Source organism: Balaenoptera borealis, assembly GCF_965194805.1.
Source record: "Balaenoptera borealis genome assembly, chromosome: 20".
Lineage (NCBI taxonomy): Eukaryota > Metazoa > Chordata > Mammalia > Artiodactyla > Balaenopteridae > Balaenoptera > Balaenoptera borealis.
Genome location: NC_138879.1, coordinates 21,314,778 through 21,329,122, shown reverse-complemented (window position 1 = coordinate 21,329,122; position 14,345 = coordinate 21,314,778). Strand labels below are relative to the sequence as shown.

At 51.3% G+C, this 14,345-nt stretch overlaps 1 long non-coding RNA gene across 4 annotated transcripts; it reads left to right on the top strand.

Moving 5' to 3' along the window:
• Positions 1 to 5,621: 5,621 nt before the first annotated feature.
• LOC309618814 lies at positions 5,622 to 13,299 on the top strand. Of its 4 annotated transcripts, XR_014238633.1 has the most exons (5): positions 5,622 to 5,778; positions 7,354 to 7,454; positions 7,759 to 7,893; positions 8,409 to 11,953; positions 12,080 to 13,299. It is a non-coding gene; the product is annotated as an uncharacterized lncRNA (long non-coding RNA). The 4 variants fall into 4 exon arrangements; XR_014238632.1 differs by lacking the exon at positions 7,354 to 7,454; XR_014238634.1 differs by lacking the exon at positions 7,354 to 7,454 and having other exon boundaries at positions 5,681 to 5,778; positions 8,409 to 8,866; positions 12,080 to 13,285.
• Positions 13,300 to 14,345: the final 1,046 nt, after the last annotated feature.

Here is a 14,345-nt window from a genome sequence, read left to right as displayed (position 1 = left end):
GTCACCGGACAGAAAGAAGGGCAGACGTTTGGTAACGGGATGTTTGCCCTGCTATGCAGACGGGTCTCTCAGATAAAAGTTGTCTCTGATAATAACTCTCTTGTGAGCCAGGCCCCCTATCTAAATTCTTTTAGGCAGTTGAGGGGGAGGTAGAAAGCTCTTCCTGTGTCTTTGGGGGCCTCCATTGCCTTCAACTCAAATAACCCCAGGCCAAAGTGGCACATTCTGGGGGGACTCATTTTGAACTCCTTGGGTGTCCAGGAGGTGGAGTGGCCAGGGGAGGGGGTCGTTTCCTGAAGCCCAGGAGGGCTTCTGGGGGCAGGGACTGGGTAGACTGTTGGTCTTTCCCCAAAGATATAAATTTTTCTAGAAACAGCAGAGGCTGAGTCCAACTGGAAGCGAGGGAAGGGTATAGGTGAAGAAGGGGCTTCAACCCAGCCTCAGCCTCAAACACTGTTGACGGTGGAGGGAGGGTGCAGGGTGCAGCCCTTGAACCTGAAAACAGGTTCAAACAGAGAGTTTGAACCTCAAGCAGAGAGTCTGTCGATTCAGGCAGCCGGTCTAGTGGAGTCATCTAAGGGCCCTGGAGTCAAACAGACTCAGGTTCACTCCTGCCTGTGTCACCGACTACCTGGGGGAGCTTGGGCAGGTCACTCAGCGTCTCTGAGCCTTTCCTCTGAAGGTTGTTGGAAGACACTATAGGATGCTTGGGAAGTGCCCGCCGTCACAGTGGGCATCTGGCTGTGGCCAGCTGCTAGGGGTGCCCCAGCTCTGCTGAGGGGCCAGTGGGACCTGAGCCTTGCTAGATCTCTTTCTTCCGTTTTCAAAGAGGTGCTACTCCCTTCTCGTCGTCCTGGCACCCAGGGATGTCATTTGCAACAACAGATACGCAAGGGTCTCCAGATACAAGAAATGAAATGGAGGCTTGTCACTGGACATTTATTTTCACAGCACATTTATCTTCCTCTAAACGAATTCTGCAGATATTTAGGTGGAAAGTTCCCGTTTTAAGAGAAAGAGAAAGGGAAAGGCACTTGACTGTCTCAGTCATTAAATGGGCAAAAGGGGAAGCGGGTTCCTGTTGGTATCTCTCCCTCCCTCGATTCCCCTCTTACTGTCCTCCTACCTTAGAAAGAACAGGGCTCAGCTGTGGAGACCCTCAGGGTGGGGGAGGTGGGCTGGGCTGAATCTGGGGAACTGTTTCCAACCCTCCGAGCCAGTCCTCCTGCGCGAGAGGAGGGATTTTTCAGGGCAAATCTGCCAAGACTGCGCCCTCCCCATTCTCATCTCCCTTTCTGAGCCCCTCTCATGCCTTCCCTGTGCACGCTGCCTCTCCCAACCCCACCTCTGACCTCCGAACTCCTTCCAGCTCTAGATTCTACTCCGTAGCCCACTCCACCCCCTGTCAATTTGGATTTTAACTCATATCAGCCCTCAGGGAACTTCCCGTGCTGTTAAGTGATTGTAGCCACTTGCACATTGCATTGTTAATAGAGCTTGTTATTATACAAGACCCAGAATCTTCTGTTGTGGAAAGAACAGCGAGTAGAGTTAGAAGCAGCGTGGGCCGGGTAGGCCTTATGAAATACCGGCTGCGTTATTGATCAGGCGTGCGAATATGATCTAGCGGCTCTACCACTCTGATCAGTTTCCTCCCCTGCAGGGTAGGGGTAATAATACCTCCATCCTAGAGGTGTTGTGATGATGGAAGGAAATAATCCATGTCACACGTCGGGTTCAATAAACAGAGGCTTTTATTATTGTAGTGGTTCACGAATTTAAGATGCCATCTTTTGTGAGAGGTACGGTTATTTTACCTAGCCCTAAGAAAGACAGGACGAAAAGAAACCAAGAGAGACGTGCTGCGATGTAAACAGCGACAGTGCTTTCTCCTCCGGGCCTCGAATGTAAGACGCATCCTGGTTTCTGAGATGTAAAGGTGCGAAAAAGATGGGCATCTTGGAATGGACAAAATCAGGCATCACTATGGAGTGTGACGCCTTCTGTTGGGGGCTGTTGAAAGACCAAAAAGAAAATGTGGGGATTTGCTGGCCTCCGTAATGGCAGGCAAGTTTTGAAAAGCCCAGTTCTTGGTTGAGTCTAACTGAGTTTGATGGATCCAGTCTAGCTGGACAGGAAACTTGCTCTCCAGCACACAGACTTCTTCTGTTGTAGCGCCAGGACCCCGGGCACGTTCGGGGTGGGGGCAGGGGTGGGCGAGGAGCCGACGGTCTGCTGGTCCACGCACACCCCTGATCACGTTGCTGGGGAAAACGATCTCCCTTTCCGACTGCAAAGTCAGACAGACTGGTCCAGTTCTGTTGCTAGTCATAAAAGCGAAAGCTTTTGCTTTGTGGCTGGGAAAAAGGAGAAGGCGGGAGAAGGGAGAATTGAGGGCGAGAGGGCGGGGTCAGAGAGAAGGGAGAGGAGGTCAGAGAAAACAAAATGGTGCCTCCCTCCCTGTCTCTTCAACTAGGGAAAGCTGACAAGTGAGGAAAAGAACCTGAGGGAGCTGTCCAAGAGGTCAGGGTAAAACTTGAGGTGAGGGCAGGGCTGCTGCAGGGCCAGGAAAAACAGATACAGTGAGGCCTGGACTTGAAGAGGCTGTCCTCCCCAGCCGGCAGGGCACCCAGCAGACCTCTGATGCCCAGGGATGGAACACGTAGAAGCACTTGGAGCTGGCAGCCTTGGCGTGGGCAGACCTTATCTGAGTGTGGTGCAAGGCTTCCCCGGCAGCAAAGAGCAGTGGATGTGGTTGAGTGGCAGCCAGAGGAGAGGAATGGAAGAACACGGCAGATGCCCCTTGCTGACCGCGGGGACAAGGTCATGTTCACCTGTGTGATCCCAGGACCCACACAGTGACAGGCACAGAGTTAAGGTGTGATACCAGAGAATCAGTTGAATCAAGACTCTTAAAAACAGGATATCAGAAGATTTTTTTAAAAAAAGAGAAGTCCAATATATATATATACATATATATATACACATACATATATATATATATATATATATATGTATGTGTATATATATATGTATATGTGTGTGTGTGTGTGTGTGTGTGTATACACACACTTTTTAATATGATAAAGTTGGCATCTGAAACTGATGAGAAGATGGACTATTTCATATATGATATTGGGACAACTGGGTAGCCATCCAGACAAAATAAAGTCAGATGTATACCTGAACTCAAATACTAGGACAAATGTGAAGTAGGTTAGAGAAGGAAACACAAAAAGATCAACAGTTCAAAAGACGGTGGGCAGGGGACAGGAACGTGCAGTTCACAGAAAATAATAATGGACCTCAAGCACATGAAAAGCTGTACAACCTTGCTCATAGTAAGAGATAACATTGGATATTATGCAAAAGTTAGATAACATGATGGTTGGGCAAGGCTGTGGGAAACAGGCACTGGTTGAGAAGGCTATCTGTGCTCTTCCAGTCTCTGTCTCTGGCTTATCCTTTCCAACTCCCTGGCAGCAATGATAACTGGGTCCATAGTGAGATTGTAGGACACTTGGACAAAGGCTCACCAGCCAGCCACGTCCTGGTGTGGCCTGAACTTTTATGGGCACTTTGGTCTGTACACATGGATGTGGGCTGGCTGAGGGGCGCTGACTCACGTTAACCAAACTCACAGGAAGCTGGTGCGTGAATTAGAATGCTAAGTCGTTAATTTACAAAGGGAGATACTCCTTTGCAATGACAGAACAGGCGTGTCTGCAATCCCAGGTACCTCATTCTAAAGATCAAAATACCTAGGAAGCTGAATTGGTGAGCACAGGATGACCTGATGAACATGGAAGCAAGCAGAAATGTAGTGAAACACAGTGAGGGTCGTAATAATTACCACAAGCCAGGAGGTCTGCTAATCTCTTTCTGTATGGACAAATTGCATTATTTAATATTTACACATTCATGTGTTCAACCAAATTCATGTGTTGGGCTTCCCTGGTGGCGCAGTGGTTGAGAGTCTGCCTGCCAATGCAGGGGACACGGGTTCGAGCCCTGGTCTGGGAAGATCCCACATGCCGCGGAGCAACTGGGCCCGTGAGCCACAACTACCGAGCCTGCGCGTCTGGAGCCTGTGCTCCGCAACAAGAGAGGCCGCGATAGTGAGAGGCCCGCGCACCGCGATGAAGAGTGGCCCCCGCTCGCCGCAACTGGAGAGAGCCCTCGCACAGAAACGAAGACCCAACACGGCCAAAAATAAATAAGTAAATAAAATATGGTATGAAGTTTAAAAAAAAAAAAAAAGAAATGAAATATCAAATTCATGTGTTCATGTGTCTAGTATATGTCAGGCCCTATTCTAAACACTGAGGAGATAAATGTGGACAAAACGGACCAAGTTCCCTGCTCTGGAGCTTACATGCTATTAGGCTAGAAGGCAATAAACAAATACATGTATAAGATGTCAGGTGATATGTGCTATGGAGTAAAATAAAACCAGGTGAATGAGGAAAGAGTAAGCACAGGACTATATGTTAATGTTCTCATTTTCTAGATGAAGAGGGTAAGCTACAGAGAAGTGACTTGCCTGCGATATTTTCCCTTATGTTTGGTACTTACAGGAATACCATATTCCAGGCATGTCTCGTAATTCTTAAGATTATGTCTAATAATTTCTCATCTCCTTATCTCCAATTTACAGGTAATGTGGCTACATCGAAGACACACGGTTAGGCGGGGAGGCCAAGTCACGCGCCAGGTCACATGATCATTAACAGGTAGAGAGGGGTTAGAGACGAGGTGTTCCCAGTGTCTGCTCTTAACCGCTGCACCAGACAGCTCGTTCCTGTCTCTCTTCAGACAGACCTGTGTGTCAGGCTCAGCAACACTTACTCTCATAGTGGGCGGGACACACAAGAACAACTTCTCTTTCTTTTGGTGCCCTCTTCTAGGTCCCGTGCTCTTCATGGATGGATCCGACCTCTTCCGCCAACTAGCTGTGTAGTCTGGGGCAAAGTTGCTCACCCTCTCTGTGTCAACCGCTCCATCTGTAGGTAAACTTTGAAAGTCTGATATAAGGAAAGCACGTAGCGCAAAGCCCGGCCCAAACAATAAATGTTTCCTATTGTGTTGTTACAGGCAATACAGTTGCTCAGTTGTTTCAGTGTCACGGCCATGACGCCTTCACTGGAACCTCGTTGGACCCTAGGGCCCACATTCTAGACTACCAAACCAAGGTCGCCTCATTAGCTCCCTTTATACTCCCTCAGCCCCACACGGTAGGCACTAAGGTTTCCACTTCTCAGCTGGGGAATTAAGGCTCTGGAGGTGAAGGAGCTTGCCCTAGTGGCCTGCAGCGGGGGCAGGGCGGGGGTCCTGACAACCAGGGCAGCAGTGCTCGCAGGGCGCGATCTCGGGTCCCAAGTTCTCTCTGCAGCCCCTGCCAGGCGACACCGGACAGGCACTCCTGGACTCCCAGCCTTCGACTGGGTCTTCGGCCTGGACAGAGCCAGCCCGTGGGACCCTATTGTCTTCACAGTGAACACCAGATGACGTTTTTCGTACTCGGACCAGTCTGCTGCACATCAATTCCACAGACGCCCTCCTCTATTCTCCCAACCCCAATTCCCCTGAATTCTGTCTTTACGCGAGAGCTGGTGCCAAAGAAGAGGTCCGCCCCAGCCCAGCCTCCGCTCATGCGCGCAGAGGCGGTGCCGAGGACTGGGCCGATCAACCCGCGCGGCTCCACCTACCCGCGCGGAAAGGGCGGGGCATGCAAATTGAAAATGGCGCTTCAGCCCGAGGACGACGAAGCTGCCGCAGGTACAGAATTCCTCTTCCACGATGTAGAGAATAAAAACTCTTCACGAGAGTGTGGTGTGGTGCCACCCACAGTACTGTCACTGAAGCAAAGGAAGTGAGACCTCGAGTGAGCAGTGACAGGGGTCACACTGAGTCCAATATGGATGAGAGGAGGACGGTGACAGTGAAGGCAGGTGGCTGGGTATCGCTTCTCGGCCTTTTGGCTAAGATCAAGTGTAGTATCTGTTCTTATCAGTTTAATATCTGATACGTTCTCTATCCGAGAACAACATATTAAACGGATTTTTGGAGCCGGGAGTTGGAGTGGGAGCTTGCTCCGTCCACTCCACGCATCGACCTGGTATTGCAGTGCTTCCAGGAGTGGTGCCCCCCTCCGGGGGAAATACCTCGAGTTTAGAAAGGAAGAGCCGTGTTTCTGTTTTTTGTGTGTTGCCCGGTGGGTTAGTAGATTTTCCACGTTTGCGGGGAGTTTAAGTGTTTTTGTTTTTTTGCTTCTCAGTAGTGTTTTCAAAGTTCCTTGGGTTGGGTTAGTCCTTGGAGGTCGATGTGTATACGTTACGGGTGTTCGCGTTTTCTTCAGAAAGGAATAAGTCTAGCTGGGGAAGAGGAAGAGAAAACACTCTTACGGGGAACTTTTCCACGAGTTCCCCACTGGGCAGCGTTGGGGGCGGCTGCTTTCTTGTTTGGAGAGGAAGCCCAACGAGCCGCAGCTGACTGTGCCCTTTGTGCCCCCTGCTTTGTCTCTGTGTGGTTTGGCTCTTTTTTCGTTCACCACGGGGAAAAAGAAAGAGTGGTCTGCGCCCGGAAAAAACCGGCGCACAGCCGTGCAGACACAACGCCAACCGTAAATGAGACCGAGTGCTGAGATCTCTTTCTGGAGTTTGTGATTCAGTGGGTCTCGGGCTCTGAGGCCCACGACTGTGTCTTTCTAACACGTTCTCAGGGGCTGAGAATGTTGCTGGTCGGGGGACCACCTTACCGCCATCACTGACGTGGGAGAGCAGTTGCAGGCCTGGCCTTAGCGTAGACCCCCCGTAAGGCCGTGGGCACACTGCTCTCATCTCTTGTCAGCTTCAACGTCTTTTTCTGTAAAAGGGGATGGAGATACTTATCTCCTGGTGTTATCATGAGAATTAAGTAAGATGAAATGTGTGAAGTGCTCAGCCAAGGGACTGGCACACACACAGTCCTCTATGTCTCATAGCTGTTAGTGTGGCCCAGGAAGCCAGTGTAGTCTTCCCCAGAAAACATACAGAGTAATAGGTACCCATTGACCACCCAGTGCCATTTCTTTTCCAGTGTGTGTGACTTACAAAGTCAGTGCTTCTCCATCTTTAATGTGCACAGGGCTCCCCGGTGGCCCTTACTGGAATGCAGATTCTTGTTCAGTAGGGGTCACGGACTGAATTGTGCCCCCAAAGTTCGTATCTTGAAGCCCTAGTGGGAGGGGAGGCCTCTGGGGCCAATGAGGTTAAGAAGAGGTCAGGAGGGGTGGGGCCCTCTTGTTGGGATTAGCTCCCCAATGAGTGGGGGCACCAGCGCGCTTGTTCTTTCTCTCTCTATCTAACACGTGAGGAGAGGGAGGGAAGTCCGCCATCTGCAAGCCAAGAGAGGGATCTCCCCAGAACCCTGCCACGCTGGCACCCTGATCGGGGACTTCCAGTCTCTCCAGCACGGTGAGAAAATACATTTCAGTTCTTTAAGCCACGAGCCTGTGGCATTTTGTTTTGGCAGCCCTGGCAGCCCCATCAAACTAAGACCGGAGGTCTGACTTGGTGCCTGCATCCTGCGTTTCTCACCAGCTCCTGGGCGATGCGGATGCTGCTGGTCACAGACCGCACTTTGAGCAGCAAGGGCCTAGAACCGATTACTAGAAAGTGACCCTAAAGGCTGTATATTCTCCCTGACGATGAGTACTTTCAATGTTCTCCTGTAAATCTATAACAGAGATCTGTTATTATAACCCCAAACTCTTAACAGCTCTGGCTTGTCAGAGGCACTCAGCAAATCATTGCCAGAGAGAAGAATGGATGAGCCAAGGGTTGTGCCTGACCGTTGGCTGCCTGGCCTCGGGGGAAGACCTCTGCCCTTGGAAGACCTTTGGAAGCATCGTGGGTGAGTCAGGCAGCCTCTCTCCCCTCTGAGACTTGGGGGTGATAACACTTCCTCAGGGTACTGTAAAGGTAAAATGAGATTGTGACCAGGAATGTGCCATAAGCAGTGCCTGGCTCACACACAGAGGCACTAACAAACCGTCGGTGAGCAGATCTGAGCCCCACGAACGGTTTCTTGGCCTCTGGACTGGAACTCCTTGATGCAACGCTCATGTTGGCCTCCTGACCTGGAAGCTGACCAGACTGTCCCGGTCAGGGCAGCCAGCGGGCCCGGGCGGGAGGATAAGAATGGGGGGGGGGGGGGAGATGAGGGAATTTATTTAGAGCCACTTTTTATTTTCTGTGACATGGAAAATACTTCTGTGCCTGGCCTTCACCCATTTTTTCCCTATTGAATGGTTGTTCTTTTATAATAACTTCTAGGAGCCCGTTATGTGTTAGAAAGATAAGTACTTTTTCTGTGATTGGGGTTGCAAATATTTATTCTTACTTGTTTTGTCATAAATCACCTGTAAGTGATGTGACACCCCGGGGCAGGTGCTGGGAGTAGACAGAGGCAGGCCAGAAGCCATTCCTGCCCTCAGGGCGCCTCCAACCCAGGATGGGGACTTAAGACACCGGCCCAGATGGCCAGAACACCAAGCAGGACAAGGAGGAGGCCAGTGAGAGATGAACAGATGGTTGGGGTGTTTGGACCACAGCCACCCCTTCTCAGGGAAGCCAAATGAGTTGAGCAGAAGGTGGTCTGATGCACACAGATCTGAACAGGGCTCATGGGATGGGGGGGGGGGGCCTGAAGAGCCTTGTCAAGCACATCACACATTGTCTCATTTGACCTTCATCCATTCGTGCAACAAATATTCACCGAGTGCCAAGTACATACGGAGCACTACCACAGGTGCTGAGGAAAGAGCAGCAAACAAAGCCTTTACCATCAAGGTGAAAAGCAGTACAGCACTCATATCTGTATATGCGTGAGTAGACCTACATACCTATGTGTCTGTGTGTCCGTATCTATGTGTATAACTATGCCACGTGACAATCATAGGTGTCAATAACGACTTGGCAGCCGGCAGAGAAATAAGACCAGGTGAAGTGGGATGTGAAACAGGAATAGCTCCGGGTGGGTAGGTGGAGATAGTTGACAGCACTGTAAAATGGAATTATTTCTGTTTTACAGGCAAGAAGTGACTTTCCCTAGAGTGTACTTATCAAGACATTCCCATGGGCTTGCATTTCCACGCGTAGCTTCACAAGTCCCCTAATCAGAGAAGCATTATCATTATCCCCAGTTAAAAAATCATGATCCCCAATTAAAAAAAAACCGAGGCCCCAGTGTTTAGTGAGATGCTTGAATGCAAATCCTGACTTTGTTTCACATTAGCTGTGTGACCTTAGGCAAGTTGCTTGGCCTCTCAGCAGCACTTCAGTCTTTAACAGCGCCGCGTGGCTTGCGGGATCCCAGTTCCCCGACCGGGGATGGAACCCGGGCCCCGCCCCCCCGCCCCCGCCCCCCCGCAGTGAAAGCGCCGAGTCCTAACCACTGGGCCGCCAGGGAATTCCCTCACACACTTTAAATATTCTTAACTTTAAATATTCTTAGGCACGTTAAAAAATAAAGAGAAACGAGTGAAATTCAGTTTAATGTTTTCTTTAACTCAAGATACTTTGGCAGTTCCCTGGCGGTCCAGTGGTTAGGAGTCGGGGGTGGGGGGTGGGGGGTGGCGGGGGGGGGGGGGGCCGGATTTGATTCCTGGTCGGGGTTACCGGGAGCTGCGGCGCGGCCACAAAAATAGAACAAAAAACAAAAACAGATATCTGAAATATCACTTCAACACGTAATTAATACGGAAATTACGGAGATATTTGACAGTTTTTAATACTAAGCCTTTGCAATCCCATGTGTATTTTACACTTAACAGCACATATGGATTAGGAGGAACCACCTTCCTAGCGCTCCCCAGCTGCGAGTGGCTAGTGGCTGTGACAGCTCAGGTCAACAGAATGGGGATGAGAGTGGAGGGAAACGAGTGAGGCGCTTGTCTTGGCCAAAAAATTTCAGGGAGCACCAAAAACCCAGTAATCAAAATAAATCTCTCGATTATCTTAGAATCCAGGTAAGATGAATTGTATCAAAATAGTACTTATCTTGATTGCTGAAGAGCGTTTCGGGGCGGCACTCCCTTAAATGTCCCCCCACCTCCCCGCCCCGAAGGCTAGTTTCTCACTGGCCTCACCTAGTCTTGGCCCCGGATAATAATACTAATACCCACCCCGTGGAGTTATGGGGAGAATCAAATGAGTTAATACACACGGAGCGCTCGGCAGAGGGGCGGGCTCTGGGAAGGGCTCAGGCAGCCCCCGCCATCAGGCTTTCCCTGCGGCAGGGTGAAACGACCCACTGGGTTTCAGTCCTACATCAGTGATACCTTCTAGCTCTTCTGAGATCCAGTGAAAGAAATAGAAACTCCCCAACTAAAGTGAAGCTCTGTTAGGAAGGGGGATGGAAAAGGTTTACGCTGCCTGGGCAGCCTGCAGCCTTTGCCACAGAGAAGCGTTGCCGCTGCGAAACTTTATCCCCGCTTTGCCAGAGGCCTTAATTTATTTACGGTCCTTGATGCCCAGAGCGTCCCTGGCAGTCACTCTCCTCTCTGGTGTCCTGCCACCCCAGGCCAGATCTTCCCCTCTTCAGCCCTGGATCGGGCCAGGACCCTCCTAAGTGCTTCCCCGATTCAGTCTGTTTTGCACACCTTTTGTTCACTCAACAAACGTTTCCTGTGCACCTCCTACAGGCCGGGCACTGGGCTAGTGCTGGGATACAGAGGTTAAGTGCTGACGAGGGTCGCCGCCCTCAAGGATCTCAGATTTCAGTGGCGGAGATAAAGGACTGCCCCCAACGAGTGGTGAATGGTGGACTTGAAGTCCGGGGTGGGATGAAATACAAAGGAGGGCCGCAGTCATCCTGGGGTGGGGTGGGGTGGGGTGGGGTGCGGAAGAGCCCACGAGGAAGGCTTGCTGGGGCAGCTGAAGCCCAAGCGGAGCCCAGAGGCTCTGCGTTAAGAATTAGACAGGTGAGGAGGAGGTGTAGGGAAAGGAGGTCTCAGGCAGAGGAAGCTTTCTGTAGGAAGCCCGGCATCTGGGTTCATTCGTAGAAGCACCGACGGACGCAGGCGCTTGAGTTGGAGAGAATCCCTCCAGCTGCTCAGCCCGGCCCTCCACATCCACACATCTCCTCCCTTCCCCACTGTGGGCCATCCGCCTTCCGCCTGGCAGGGGGATGAACCCACCGGCCCTGGGAAGCCCCCCTCTAGATCTTCCGCTCCCCGGACTCAGAATGAGTCCCCCACCCGACCCTACGAAGCGGAGGCCTATTGAACACATATGCAGTCTGGGCGTTTCTAGCGAATGTGTCTTGCGACCTCGTCTTCAGGAAAACTCTCAGCCGACGGCTCCTCCCACAGCCCCCTCTAGCCGCCCACCCGGAATCCCCTACGGTTCGGTCTTTTGTGTCCGCTTGCATTGATGCCAAAGAAGAGCTCCCCCGCAGCAGCCCAGAGGATAAGGTCAGCCCGCCGGAGCCGCGCCCCCCTTGGGCGGGGCATGCAAATCAGAAATGGCGCTTCAGCCCGAGAACGACGAAGCTGCAACAGATCCAGAATTCCTCTTCTACAATGTAGAGAATAAAAAATCTGCACGAGAGTGTGGTGTAGTGCCACCCACAGTATTGTCACCGAAGCAAAGGAAGTGAGACCTCGAGTGAGCAGTGACAGGGGTCACACTGAGTCGAATATGGATGAGAGGAGGACGGTGACAGTGAAGGCAGGTGGCTGGGTATCGCTTCTCGGCCTTTTGGCTAAGATCAAGTGTAGTATCTGTTCTTATCAGTTTAATATCTGATACGTTGTCTATCCGACAACAACATATTAAATGGATTTTTGGAGCTGGGGGTTGGAGTAGGAGCTTGCTCCGTCCACTCCACGCATCGACCTGGTATTGCAGTGTTTCCTGGCCTGGTGCATGCCGCCCACCCCACCCCGGGGGTAGTAACTGATGTTTGAAAAGTAAGAGCTCTGTGTTTGTCTGTCGCTATACGCTGCTTTAGCGAAGCTTTTTCTGTCTGAGTGGCCCGGTACCTTTTCATCCTCAATAGTGTTCTTAAGAACTTCTTGCGTCTGTTTCTCTTGTAGGCTTGTTCCCATGAGACAGGTGGTATCTGCAGAAGAAGAAGTAGTTGGTCGGCTTGAGAGACGAACTGCTAGGATAAAGAGAACTCTCTCACGAGTTCCCACTTTTCAGCGTTGGGAGGGTTCATCGTGCTGTTTGGCAGACAGGCCAACGACCAGAAGAAACTGACTGCCCTACCCTGCCTCTGTGTGCTGTGGCTGTTTTCGCATTCACCTTGCCGTTTCTCTCCGTTTCTTTTCCTCTTAGTAACTGAACGTCCCTTTCTCCATTTTTCTCTCATTTCTGCCATGTTTTAAACCCTGTTCTTGGGCTAAGAATTTCTTCTCTTTTCTGCCTTCTTTCTAAGTGGAGTTTTGTGCTTTTGCTCAAACTTGGCGTGCTCCGGAGGGCATAGTTTCTGCCCCACAGCCTTCTCACGGGGCCTCTCTCCCCCATTCCTCCGTCTGTAGAAACTAGGAAAGGAGCGGAGGGGGTATCCAAGCTTCCTCTTGCTGTTCCCAGACCGTTTCCACGCCACCCTCAAGGCACAAGGAAAACAGTAACTTGAGTCTTCTGTCTTCCGTCTCTACTTTCCCCGGCTTCTTTTGGTGTCTCCAGCATTACTCCTGTCCTCATGGTTCCTGATGTCAATATCCACAGGCAGAAAAGGATCGAGCGAGAGGGCAGCTCCCGCTGAGAGCCACGAAGATCCACCCGGAATGTAGGTTTAAATGATGGGCTTTCCGGGCTTCCCTGGTGGCTCAGTGGTTAACAATCCGCCTGCCAGTGCAGGGGACACGGGTTCGAGCCCTGGTCCAGGAAGATCCCACAGGCCCCGGAGCCACTAAGCCCGTGTGCCACAACTACTGAACCTGCGTGCTGCAGCTACTGCAGCCCGCACGCCTCGAGCCCGCAACAAGAGAAGCCACCGCAATGAGAAGCCCGCGCACCGCAACGACCAGTAACCCCCGCTCGCCGCGACGAGAGCAAGCCCCCGAGCAGCAACGAAGATCCAACGCAGCCAAAAATAAATAAATAAATACATTTATATTAAAAAAAAAAAAAGTGATGGGCTTTTCACTTAGGTGTGTGGGTTGGTTGTACTGTATACAGCTGACTGACTGACAAGGAGAGGTCAGTGCCACTGAAGGAGTTTTATTACTTACAGTTCCCAAGAGAAGAGGGCACGCCACACCCTGCAGCGAGCCACATGGGGGACTCGGCCTGGCCTGCTTGGTTGGGAGGCAGGAGAGGAGAGTATATGGCCTTTATCGTCCTGGGGAGGGGAGGGGAGGGGAGGGGAGGGGAGGGGAGGGGAGGGGAGGGGAGGGTGGGAAGAATGGGCAGAGGCAGCAGGGTAGGCAAGTTTGAGCAAGGTTCGGATTGGACCATTAGAATAGCATTCGGTGAGCTTTGGGCTACAGGGCTGTTCTCTAGTTGTGAGGTACCGGGCCCTGGGGTGAGAGAGGGCAGGGGAAATACTAGCTGGAGTGTGAGAGTAACTAGAGGAGGCAGTTGCAGATACGGGTGTTGGAAGATTGCTTTGCACGTGAACGGCAGGCTCCCAAAGCAAGCAGGTTGCATTTCTAGGAATTAGTTAGTCCTGGGAGGGGCAGTCTCTTCCAGGCCAGCAGGCCCTCAAGATGTCAAAGCATCGTAAATTATAGAAAAATTTAAAACATGATTAATCCAGTGGATGATCATTTTATTTGAACTTTCCAGTCTTGGGATTACCTAGGGGTAGAGTGTGGAAAGGCAAAGAGGGCGCTAGTAGAAGCATTCGACATACACCTCTCCTACCAAGGCATCCCCCCCGCAGCACGAGATCAGATTCCAATGAACAGTATACATTGGGGTTTATTCATTCAAGAAATATGGATTGAGGGACTTACTTCCCCCGTGGCGCCGTGGTTAAGAATCCGCCCGCCAATGCAGGGGACACGGGTTCGAGCCCTGGTCCGGGAAGATCCCACATGCCGCGGAGCAACTAAGCCCGTGTGCCACAACTACTGAGCCTGCGCTCTACAGCCCGCGAGCCACAACTACTGAGCCCACGTGCCACAACTACTGAAGCCCGCACGCCTAGGGCCTGTGCTCCACAACAAGAGAAGCCACTGCAATGAGAAGCCTGCGCACCGCAACAAAGAGTAGCCCCCGCTCAATGCAACTAGAGAAAGCCCGCGCACAGCAACGAAGACGCAATGCAGCCAAAAAGTAAATAAATAAATAAATTTATTTAAAAGAAGAAGAAGAAGAAGAAAACCTAGAGGAAGATTTAGGAAATTATAA